We start from the raw sequence: 12,562 nt of genomic DNA, 5'->3' as shown, positions 1-12,562 counted from the left end.
GCAGCAGAACAGCAACCCTCCCTGTGCTCGCCAGGACAGGATGGGGCAAAGCAAAGATGCAGGGAAGTCAGTGGAGGTCTGGTTTGGTGGCAACAGCATCCCACAGGGGTGTGCTAACCTGTGGAACGACACTGTTACCAATCTGGAGCTCCCTGATCTTGCTGTCACCTCACCAAATCCCTATCCTGGCAAACACGACATCGCTGCTGCTCCTATTCCCAAATTTTCATATGGATTAGTGAAGTACTTCACACAGCTCAATGGTAGAGTACATTTTTCCATTTAAATGGTCTCAGGTTCAATTCCTGGCATCACCAGTTAAACAGAGTTTAGGTTGTAGGAAGATCTGCCTGACACCCTGGAGTAAACAACACTAGGATTGATAGACCAATAGTCTGACTGACTCAGAATAAGTTAGGACCTCTTTTTTTACTGATGTTTTGTTAAAATGTGAGGATCATGTAATGTTCATATGATACCCTGAGTGAGTGACAAGGAAATAAGAGTTTATGGAAAATGGAAAGCATTAGAATTATGAGAGGGAGGAAAGGGAAAGTAATGCTGGATGTTTCTTGTGGAAATTTTGTTTCTCTCTCTATGAAAGAACTTACTTACGGATTCTCAGGACTTCTGTCTATGAAAAATCCTGAAGACTAGGTGAGGTGCCAAAGAACTGAAGATGGACACACGTCCCAATTTTCAAATGTGTGGAGGGGGGAAAAGATCTGAGGACTGGGTAAGATAATGGAACAGATTATAAAGGAGTAAATTTGTAAGCATCTTGATATCCATGATTAGTAGGAGCTACCATAGATTTCTTCAGAATAAATCCTGCCAGACTAATCTTATCGCTTTTTGAATCAGGTTACCATGTTAGTGGATTATAGGGATTTTGTGGACATATTTTATCTTGATCTCAACAAGGCATTTGAAAAAGTCCCCCATTATATTTTGGTCATTAAAACATATATAGGATAAATAATAGTACTGTCAGATGGAAAACAGTACTCAGAGATGGCTTATGAACGGTTCCTCATCAAACTGGATGGAAATCTTGAGTAGACTGCTACAGGGCTCTGTCTTGTCTCAGTACTCTTCAACATTTTTATCAATGACTTAAATTGGGGTGACTAACCTATGGCCTTCGAAATGATGTTGAACTCCAACTCCCATCAGCCCTAACTAGCATTCCTAATATCAGGGATGATGGGAGTTGTAATTCTAGCAATATATGGGGGCCACCCCTGACTTAAATGAAAGAATGGAGAGAACCCTTATCAAATTTGCAGATAGCACTCAAATTTGCAGATAGCACAAAAGTGAGACAGCCAGCTAACAATTCAGAGGATATGAATAAAATTAAAAATAACCTCGACAGCAAAACAACTAAACAAATGCACAGATACAGGATGGGGGATACCTGACTAGGCAGCATCTGATGTGAAAACGCATCTCAGGACCGTAGTTAATCACAAGCTAAACGTGAGTCAGCAGTAACATGCAGATGCAAAAAAGGCTAATGCAGTTTCAGATTGTATTGACAGAATAATATTTTCCAAGTTACGGGAAATAATACTGCCACTTTATTCTGCACTAGTTAGACCTCATTTGGAGTATGTGTCCAGTTTGGGGCTCTGCACTTTAAAAAGGATGCAGAGAAACTGGAATAGGTACAGAAGAGAGCAATGAAGATGGTGAGAAGTATGGAAAACAAGTCCTATGAGGAAAGATTGAAGAAACTGGGAATGTTTAGCCTGAGGGAGAACATGACAGTCCTGTCCAGAGGGCAGGATTAGATGTAATAGACAAGTTACATGAGGGTAGATTTCAGTTCCATATTAGGAGAAACATCTTGACAACAAAAGCTGTTCAGCGATGGAAACAATTACCTATGAGGCGATAGCTCTCTTACTGGAAGGCTTCAAGCAGAGGCTGGACAGCCATCTGCTGGGGATGCTCTAGCATTAATTCTATTTAAACACTAGACAAATTGTGTTTTATTTTATAACCTGCCTTGGAGAGTCTCTGGGACACGGAGAATAAAACAATCTAAATGAATAAGGAGTAGAAGTAGATGTACTGCTGGTATTTCCTTCATAGTCACTGGACCCTTGCTTTTCCCCTGCTTCTTTTGTCAATTTATTTTCAGTTATTCATCCACAATGACAACACCAATAGCAAACACTTAATCTCAAACAACAGTTAACATAAAAATCATAACATGTCTTCTGTCCACATTTCAGTTTGTCTGCCATGAGCAGCAGCTGTGAGCAATGTAGAGTATGCATGTGTGTTTGTGTATATACGTGTGTGAGAGAGAATATCGCCCTTTTTGCCCCTATAACACTAACCCAGCCCCGCCCTCCAGAAGCGAGCCTGGGCTTGCCGCCGTGGCCACCAGTCACCTATACCGAGATAAGGGATTTAATTTCAACTCTCCACCTAAATAAAGCCCCTGGGGAAGACATGTTACCGCCTGAGATTTTTCTAACGGAATCCTCTTGGTGGATCCCTCTGTTAGCAAATTTATTTACATACATTAATAATACAGGAAACTTCCCCCGGGGCTGGTGCACTAGTATTATAGTACCCATTTATAAAAAGGGGGGTCCATCAGACCCCCGAAACTATAGGCCCATTAGCCTCCTTGACGTTACAGCTAAATTATATGGACGTCTCCTTCTGAATAAACTGGTAGAGTGGGACACCAAGTTCTCGATCACCCACCAGGAGCAGGCGGGATTCAGAAAAGATAGGTCCACAATAGATCAAGTCTATATTCTACACCACCTAATATCTAAAGCCCTCAAAGGAAAATATTCATCCCTTTATATAGCGTTCATAGATTTCGCCGCGGCATTCGACTCAGTGGATAGAGAGTTGCTGTGGCATAAATTGGGACAATCGAATACAGACAAACGATTGGTTTGGTTAATTAGGTCCCTTCATCACTCTAATTATTTAAGAGTGCGTTTGGGTAGAAACGGAGCTCTATCACGTGACATTCCATCCTTGAGAGGAGTGAAACAAGGATGCATTTTGGCACCTTCTCTTTTCAATTATTTCATCAATGATATAATTCCAACGCTATCTTCATTGAAGTTCTTCCCTTCATCAATTGGCAATAAAAAAATATCTGCGTTGCTATACGCAGATGATCTGGCTCTATTCTCCCTAAATAAGATCGGTTTAAATAGAATGCTACCTTGCCTAGAGGAATACTGCCGGAATAACAGCCTACAGATAAACCACCTAAAATCTAAAATTATGATTTGCGGGAAGAACAGGAAATCCAAAAACAAATGGTCCCTCAATGGCATCCCTATAGAGCAGGTCCAATCTTTCAAATACCTTGGCATAATACTTAATAATAACCTTTCATGGAAACCCCAGGCAGAGGTTATCAAATTAGCTAGTGCCAGAATAACAGGCCAATTAAAAAAGTTTTTCTTCACCCAAGGTGGACAGTTAATCCCCCCGATGATAAAAATCTTTATCGCTAAAGCCCTTCCTAAATTGTTATACGGGGCAGAAATTTGGGGTTATGCTCTTAAGCCAACTTTAGAACCCATCCAAAATTTATTTTTAAAACAGATTCTGGGCCTTCCCCAAGGAACGCCTTCTGCTCATGTAAGAGCCGAGACGGGACTCTCCACATTGGCAGCGAAAATAGATTGCGCGATATTAAGGTTTTGGAGGAAAATTATCCATCTTGATGAATTTTCAATTGTAAAATCTTGCTGGCAAGAACAAATACAATTTGAAGGCTGGGCCCATACCACACTAACGCTAATTAATTTTTATAACCTCTCCCCCAGCGTTGATGAGAACACAAACATCCTGGCATTGATAAGTTAGTCTCAGCATGCAAAACACATGCACACAACCAGGCCCAGTAGGGCTTTATGTTTCCCCTTGGTCAGGGCAGTTTTGGGATGTAAACAGATGACTGCATGCAAATCCAGTGGCTGTTTATTTTAAGGACTTTGATAGTGAGCAAGGGCCAATAGAAAAATCGACAGGATGATTGATGCAATGAGATTTTTTCACCAAATATAAACAAATAACAGTCTAACATCTCTTTACCAAGATACCAGGCCAAGTTCAAGGTTCTAGTTTTGGTGTACAAAGCCCTATACAGCTTGGGACCAGGATACCTGAAAGATCGTCTTATCCCTTATATACCCAGTCGATCACTGCGCTCTGCAGGTGAGGGCCTCCTGCAGATACTATCTTATCAGGAGGTCTGTTCTGCACAACATAGGAAACGGACATTTAACATGGCAGCACCTACTCTGTGGAACTCCCTACCCTTAAATATTAGACAGGCGCCATCTTTGTTATCTTTTCGGTGCCTATTGAAGACCTTCCTCTTTCAACAAGCCTTTTAAGTTGAGACCTTATCCCAGTCTACTTCTGTGTTGGAATTGCTTTTTAATATGCTTTTGAACCTTTTTTTTAAAAAAAAAAAACAGTATTTGTAACCTTTTTTAAAAAAAGGTCTTCAAAGCTTTTTAAAATGTTTTTAAAGTTGTTTTGTTTTAATGTATTTTAATATCTGTTTTTATGTTTTAAAGTGCTTTTAGTGCTTTAGTTTGCCAACCTGGGCTACTGCAGGGAGGAAGGGCAGCACGCGCGTATGAGCGCACGCACGCATGCATGCACACATACACAGGGAGAGAGGGAGAGGGAGAGGGGGAGGGAGAGAGAGGGGGGGGAGAGAGAGAGGGGGGGAGAGAGAGGGGGGGAGAGAGAGGGGGGGAGAGAGAGAGGGGGGGAGAGAGAGGGGGGGAGAGAGAGGGGGGGAGAGAGAGAGGGGGGGAGAGAGAGGGGGGGGGAGAGAGAGAGGGGGGGGAGAGAGGGGGGGGGGGAGAGAGAGAGGGGGGGAGAGAGAGAGGGGGGGAGAGAGAGAGGGGGGGGAGAGAGAGGGGGGGGAGAGGGGGGGAGAGAGGGGGGGGAGAGAGAGAGGGGGGGAGAGAGGGGGGGAGAGAGGGGGGGAGAGAGAGGGGGGAGAGAGGGGGGGAGAGAGAGGGGGGAGAGAGAGGGGGGAGAGAGAGGGGGGAGAGAGAGAGGGGGGAGAGAGAGAGGGGGGAGAGAGAGAGGGGGGAGAGAGAGAGGGGGGAGAGAGAGAGGGGGGGGAGAGAGGGGGGGGAGAGAGAGGGGGGGAGAGAGAGAGGGGGGGAGAGAGAGAGGGGGGGAGAGAGAGAGGGGGGGAGAGAGAGGGGGGGGAGAGAGAGAGAGAGAGAGAGAGAGAGAGAGAGAGAGAGAGAGAGAGAGAGAGAGAGAGAGAGAGAGAGAGAGAGAATTCTTTCAGAATGCACCATGGTAAGTCTTGGGCTCACATCTTCCCTTCCTATTCCTTCTTTCTGCACAGGAGGAGGTGATTTAAACCTTCTATTTGCGGTTTGGAACTAAAATGAAGAATGGGTTGGTTCCAAATCACAACGGGAAGCTGTAAATCTCCTCTTCTTGGGTGGAGTAAAGAAGGAGAGGGCAAACATGTGAGCTTGAGGCTTGTCACAGCACTTTATCTGAATGTGGCCACTTTTTTCATGCAAACCAACAAGGAAATGAACCAGAGACAAATCAATGACAGGATGCCGTTTGTGAGCTGCAGGTGAAACCAGATGCTCATACTATTTGCAGTGATATATCCACCCCAGTGCAGATAGCAGACAGGTGTGGATGGAAACAGGCTTCAGCATCCATATTCCTACCTGGCTGAGGAACGATGCATGTGAATAGTTGCTGTGGTTCCTTCCCCAGTTCAGTTGCTAGGGATGTGTGTGTCAGACTCTGTGTGACAGTCCAGATTAACTGTACAAGACAGGAAGCAGAGGAGAGAGGCAGCTGGATTTAATCTCCTCCCCCCTCCCAATGAATGACATCAGCAATGATCTGACCTACACTACATACATGCAGCCCAGGCTGCTGCATACATTTGTAGCTGGATGAGGGCCACTGCACAGAAATGAGACCTGTCCACAATTGCTTGTGTATTTTGCACACTCCCCCACTAACAGATTACAGAAAGCCAACCCAAAGTGTCCAAATCACTGCTCCACTGTGGTGCCAACAATTACGCAAGTCTGGAGAGTGACAGTATGCTAGGGACATCTGTGGTTTAAAGTGATTTGCTCTCCTGATACATTTGCCATTTCCACCCACAGATCAGACATTAACCTGAAAGTGACATATTTTAAGGCATAAGAAACTGACAGTTCTGTCAACCCTGTAAGTGGCTGGACCACCTGCTAACTAGAAATGTCCAGCAATATTATTTTGATAGGCAAACCACAATAAGAAGGTTGCATAATAGGTTCCAAGTAAATATGATCAGACCACCCAATAAATACGCATTTACTTAATCATTGCCTAGAACTCCAGTTATACTGTACACACTGGCATGTGCATATTCTCTGGCCACCTCAGAACACAGAGAAATAGCCACACTATCAACAAAATAATTCAAAAAGCTCATTACAAAGTTCTGGCAAAACTGCCCTGCAATTTTTGAAATACTTTCATATACTTGATCTTTATACTGTTACATCATCCAGTCACTTTAGGTACAGCCAAAATGGACATGATGGGGCATTATTCACATATCAGCCTCATTCTTATATAAAGTGGGGTATATGTGAGGTCTTACTTTAATATGAAAGGAGAAGGGAGCCTCTGGCTTCATAGCTCTCCATAGCGAGTCGCTTCAGCCATTTCCTCTAATTGTGGAAGTGTGACTGGAGCCACACATTAAGGGGAGGTAACACGTGGGAAGGAAAAGATTTAGCACCCCTCTCTCATGCAGTTCTTTTATTGTTTTTATTTGCTCGAGTAGAATGGTTTTATACAGTTTTTAAAAAATGATTATGCAAAACCCAATGAAGGAGGGGGAATGGGTGATTAAAAAAAGAGACTAGAAAGACAGAAGCAGAAGTGAAAAGGGGGGATCAATTTAGACCAAGTTAGGCAGGGTTATCAGTTCTTGAAGTGAAAATAATAAACTATATGTGGTTAGCATTAGAGACAGAGGAGTCACCATAAGTATCTTGGTAGGAAGTCCAAATGGACAGGGAGATGTCCAGCTGTTCTTGCCTTCATTTTAACACATAACACTAAGCTGCAAGCCATACTGTACACAAGGGGAATGCTGGCTGGTGAACACAGCCTAAGCCTGCTTAGCTCCTTCCTTCACGTGAGGCGTAAACAAACTGAAGGGATTCACTTGGGGCATAACTCCAGAAGCTAGAATCATGGCTTGCTTCATCCTAGGAACACATTATTGCTAGCCATCCTGGGACTAGACAGGAACTTAGGAAGTTGCCTTATACCAAATCAGACCATCAGTCCATTTAGCTCAGTATTGTCAACACTGACTGGAAGCAGCCCTGCCTGGAGATACCAGGGATTGAACCTGGGACCTTTTGCATGCAAAGCATATCCTCTACCACTGAGTTATGGCCCTTCCACAGGAAGGGCTGTATTTATTGTTATTGTAATTTTCTACTTTGTTTTTAATAAAGTAGAGAACAAGTTAGTCTGTACTTTATTAAGAACAATAATTTAAAAAGTGTGCCCACTTCTACAACCAGTTGTGCTACCCACAAGACAACTTTCCAATATGGAGATTTTGTAATACAGCCTCAGTGAACTGGAAATGTACGATTACAGTATATTTATTTAACACCAGCAAGCCACTGGATCTCATTTTTGACAAAAGGAATGTCCATTCTATGCCCCCTGTCCTCCACATTACAAGCATGCAAGATAAGACACACTTACTGCTGAACCTGACTACACTCACTCACAGCACTCTTGCCTGAATTCACAAGTACTCCAGATGGCATGCACATACCATACCCAATTCAAGCGGAAATCAGCAATTATTACATGTATAAAACATCATCAATCTTCAGGCTGCTATTTTAAAGCCTATGAATAGGGCTCTTTCTGTCTCAGAGCATGCATCTTCACAATCTGGAGATTGTTCTTCCTTGGAGGATGTGATTTCACCTTCAGAAAATGTCTACAGTTTGTTGGGGAAGGGCTTTCTAGCTTATGGCTGATCTCAAAAAGAAACTTCTTTCAGAATCTTGGGCATCATCTCACAACATATACTTTGAAGTAGGGATGGGATCTGTTGGCCAGTGCTGCTTCAAAAACATTGTCAACCTAATAGGCAGTATCAATTCCAGTTCAATCTTTGTTTGCTATCCGCTGCTTTTACCAGTCTAATTTTTCCCCTCCCCAAAAATATTGGTATTAATACCAACATTTCTTTTCAAAATATCAATATTTTGAAAGGAAATATCAATAAATGAAAGAAAATATCAATATTTTCAAAGAAAATGTTAATACAGGAAAACGGCTTTGCCTCCTCCTCTTCTGCTGTGACTGAGGCCAATCAGTTTTCACATTAGCAAGCAGAGACTGGCTGTTTTCATTTTGAAAAGGAAAGGAGGAAAGCAGCTTTAAGTGCCCCAGTCCCACCCCATCTCCTCCTTGGCAAGTCCTGAGTCCTCAACATGGGTGAGACTTGGCTTGATTTCTTCCACTTGGAGCTTGGATGCTTGATTATTCGAGGGGTGGGGGAAAAAGAGAGAGACCTGTACTACTGTGCTGTGAGTAAAATCAATGAAAGAACAGGGGGGGGGGAATTCGGTATTGGGGAAAGTCCACTGACATTCGAAGCAAACAGGATCGCTCCACAAGGATGGAAAATGTGGACCACTGAAAAATCCAGTGTTAAATCTGAATTCAGCTGAATTCTCACCCATGTCACTGTGAAACGAGGTGGCATACTGTCGCAAATCATTTATCAAGCTGCTTGCCCATGGCCATTAGACCATAGAGGAAGGGTGAAGCTAAGTATCAAGAGTAATTGTAAAGAACTGCAAAACAAAATGCCACTCTGCTCTACAATATGGGTAGGAAAACTACGGACTGGCTCATAGATTACTGCAGGAGTTCCTTTGTGGGGAAATCCTGAACTGGGAAAATCTATTTCTCTAGTGAGATGGCCACATATAGATGTTCAGCAGACCTAAAGATAGGGAGAAAGATGGCAGGGTAGGAGAGATCCTCTACCAATGATAGAGATGCTCTATACTTGCAAAAAGGAAACAGGAGAGTGGAACAATTGCATGCCTCTCTATCACCCCTGCGCCTAAATAGCAGGATAATAGAGCTAGTAGAGCAGAAAGTGAGCATTGCTTGGTTTTCACTTAGTTAACACTAGGAGCCACAGGCAGAATGATACTGAGCAAGCTGCGGGCACATCCTGAGAGCTCTTGAGTTGCAGCACCAAACTCTCCACATCTACTCAAATGTTTCTTCCCCCTATGGCTACTTCAGAGGCAAAGAGGGACCAAGCCCTCCTTTCACCTCCAAAACAACTGATAGGGGGCAAAGAAGCATAAACAGCATGCCCCTCTGGCACAGCTCAGAGTTTAAGTTCAGTGCCCTCCTCCCAATGCTTGCTTCAAGGGCAAGATGGAGGCTTTAACCCTTCCTTCATCTAAATGTACTATGGGGTGGCTATATAGCTCAGAAAAAGCTTTTTCCAAGCCTTCCTCTAACAATCCAGTTATTGTGGGTAAAAGGAATGAAAAACATCCTCTGGCCACCTTCCTTCCCCTCACAATTCCTTTTAGAATCCTACCTGTATGGACTGTATAAGAAACTTACGGAAATTCAAATCCAAGTCAGAAATCTTTAGTTCTCTTCCTCTTTTATGTTTCTTACTGCCTCTTCAGTACTGAGAGAAATCATAAATGGAGACTGAAAAACATCTCTCACTGAAGAATAGTTCTGGTTTTTTAGTATTTCACTATCCTCCTAAAATTGTGTACTCATTGATGATGACCTAGGCAAAATATTTCAGAAGTTCAAATTCCTATGAAAACTAAGGTTCCTTCCCTGTCTCTGACAGATCCTTTTGTCTCATGCCTGTCAAGTTCATATTCATCTGAAAATACACCAGATGGCACTAAGCAACAAACATTTTTAAATCTATCTTCTGTAAGAGGACATCCCCAGCCCAGACTTACACACCCACCATTAGTGTCTTGATTACTCTCCTCTGCAAATTACACAAACCAATCAGAGTGCTACACTACCAATATCCTCAGCATGTTTTTCAGAAATAACTTATATAAACATTCCCAGCAAGTGCACTTAATAGATCTGTTTGCCAATGGTGTTGGCTGCATTCTCCGTTGTGCTTATGAGGAAACATTTTTTTAAAAAAATTGGAAAATAAGTATCAGGAGCTCTGGTTCCCTACACTCTTCTCAGTGAACATAAAAAGAATGCAGTGAGAAGGGTAGGACCCCCCCTTGCTAAAACATTAGCAGCCGACCACTGCCAACAAGTCTCAGAGAACTAGTCAGAACATGTTTGTTAACTCCCAATGTCAAGGAAAGGGAAAAAAGCACACATAGTAGTAAACTGAGTTCAAATCCAAGGAATGGAGAATGTTTCAAGGAATATGGTAATTACTTCTAAAAAGAATGATTAAGTATAGGACTTTAAATTCAACAGAAGCAAGACTTAGTATTATGAGAATTCTAACAATCAAACTCATTCTGTATTGTTATATGGTTTGAAAATGCTAACCTGAATCCTAGTCTTGCTGAAATTAGCGTTCTACATGAAACTTATCCGCCCACAACCAATTCTCAGAGAACATAACTTTAACATATGTGAATAATGTATCTATATAATATACAAACCAAAAGACTTAAATATATCTCAACTATAGATAATGTCCCCGGAAAAGCTTTGGCTCCATTAGAGAAGAAACTAATATTGCCAGGGTAATATTATAGTGGTTAAGGTGTTGGGCCATGACCTGGGAGACCAGAGTTCGAATCCCCACACAGCCATGAAGCTCACTGGGTGACCTTGGGCCAGTCACTGCCTCTCAGCTTCAGAGGAAGGCAATGGTAAACCACCTCTGAATACCGCTTACCATGAGAACCCTATTCATAGGGTCACCATAAGCTGGAATCGACTTGAAGGCAGTCCATTTTCATTTTCAATATGACATGAAATCCAACTTTTAATGTTTGTCCACCTTCAGGGTGATTTGACACCAGCTGCACATCAGATAACCCATCATAATCCCAAAATATACCATATATACATTACATGCATTATCAAAGTGCTGAAGAGGTAGAGTGGAAACTTAAAGCCTACAGCCTTAAAAATGAAACTTTAGAGGCTTCTATACAATTCTGTCTGACCTTTTAACCAACATTCAGTGCTTGGACAAAAACAGATAAGATGTCAAGGTAGTCAAACTCACAAAAGTGAAAGTGAAACTAAAATATTGTTTTTATGTAGCAAAACTTTCCTTTAATTAGTTGGAATTAAAATGAAGAACTATTCAATACTTAATATTAATTGCAGCATTTATACTCCACCTTTTAGCCAAAATGACTCTCAGAGCATCTTACAAAAATCAATTCTAGATAGTCCCTCACAACCTAAAAAGGCATGACACACAAGAAAAAAGAAATGCAAGAGGAACAGCAGGTTCAAGGACAAGTTCTTAAAGTTATAGCTGATGTCAGTGGTGGTTCAGGTTGTTTTAGTTAGCAATGTTTCTCCCATGGCCAAGAAACTTCTATAATTCATTTACAAATGAAGCTGCAATCCTAACTTCATTTACCCAGGAGTAAGCTTCATTGAATGATTTAATTTATTTATTTCTGAGTAGACATGATTAGGACTGTGTTGCAAGTCCCACCAAGCAGTAGTGGACAGTGTAGTGAGATTGGTCAGTCACATTGCTGCTGCTTTATCAGGAGGTAGATGGGGAGTGGCAAGGCGGCAACAAGCTAATTGGCAGTGACAGCAAGCCAACTGGGATTGCCTGCAGTACGGAGTTCTCCACCCCTGATGTAGACATGCAACATCTGAAGGACCACAACTCCCATCATTCCTGACCGCTGGCAATGCTAGCTGGTGCTGACAGGAGTTGGAATTCAACAACATCTGGAGCCCCCCAGTTTCTCCATTCTGTTTAAAGTCAACGCAGTTGAACCTGTCCTTTGTAGACCATCCCTGAAGATTTCTGTTGTTGCAGATAGGAGCCAGCATTCATGTATATGGTACATGTGAATGTACTCCTAAGCTGATATGGGAGTTGGAGACATTAAGCAAATGGAGACATTAAGCTAATTAAATTTAACAGATGGAGACATTAAGCTACTTAAATTTACCTGAGTATATACCTTACTGTAAATGAATTACCACCTCAAGAATGTTTCAACTGCTGTTCTCTCAAACATAAATTAAGCTAAGCTTCCAGATATAAGCAGCTTTATGTGACACTGTTTACTTTGACATCAATGTGTGACATCAATACTAGAACCCTTACAAACAGGTTTGAAGAGGAAAAGGCAACCTATTTTATAGATATGAGAAACTATGTAGAGTAAATTTCCTGTACATGCAGTCCAATTCTATGCCTGTTTATTCAGAAGACCTACAGATTTCAATTGGACTTACTTACTCTGAAGTACGTTATGCGTTAACAGCCTTACAGCACAATCAT

At 42.2% G+C, this 12,562-nt stretch overlaps 1 protein-coding gene across 9 annotated transcripts in view; it reads right to left on the bottom strand.

Annotated features, from left to right (window-relative positions):
• The window catches only part of DAGLA (diacylglycerol lipase alpha), a 167,516-nt gene that overhangs the window by 76,403 nt on the left and 78,551 nt on the right, over positions 1-12,562 (bottom strand). Inside the window, exon 2 of one of the 9 annotated variants that reach the window (XM_061609826.1) lies at positions 5,718-5,817. The exons of the other annotated variants lie outside the window; for them this stretch is intronic. The gene's annotated coding sequence lies outside the window, so the exon portion shown is untranslated. The remainder of the gene's footprint in view (positions 1-5,717; positions 5,818-12,562) is intronic. 9 annotated transcript variants of the gene reach the window in all.

This window comes from Rhineura floridana, chromosome 2, assembly GCF_030035675.1.
Source record: "Rhineura floridana isolate rRhiFlo1 chromosome 2, rRhiFlo1.hap2, whole genome shotgun sequence".
NCBI classification, from domain to species: Eukaryota; Metazoa; Chordata; class Lepidosauria; order Squamata; family Rhineuridae; genus Rhineura; species Rhineura floridana.
Note: the sequence above shows the minus strand (reverse complement) of the source record. Positions and strands in the feature narration are given on the sequence as shown.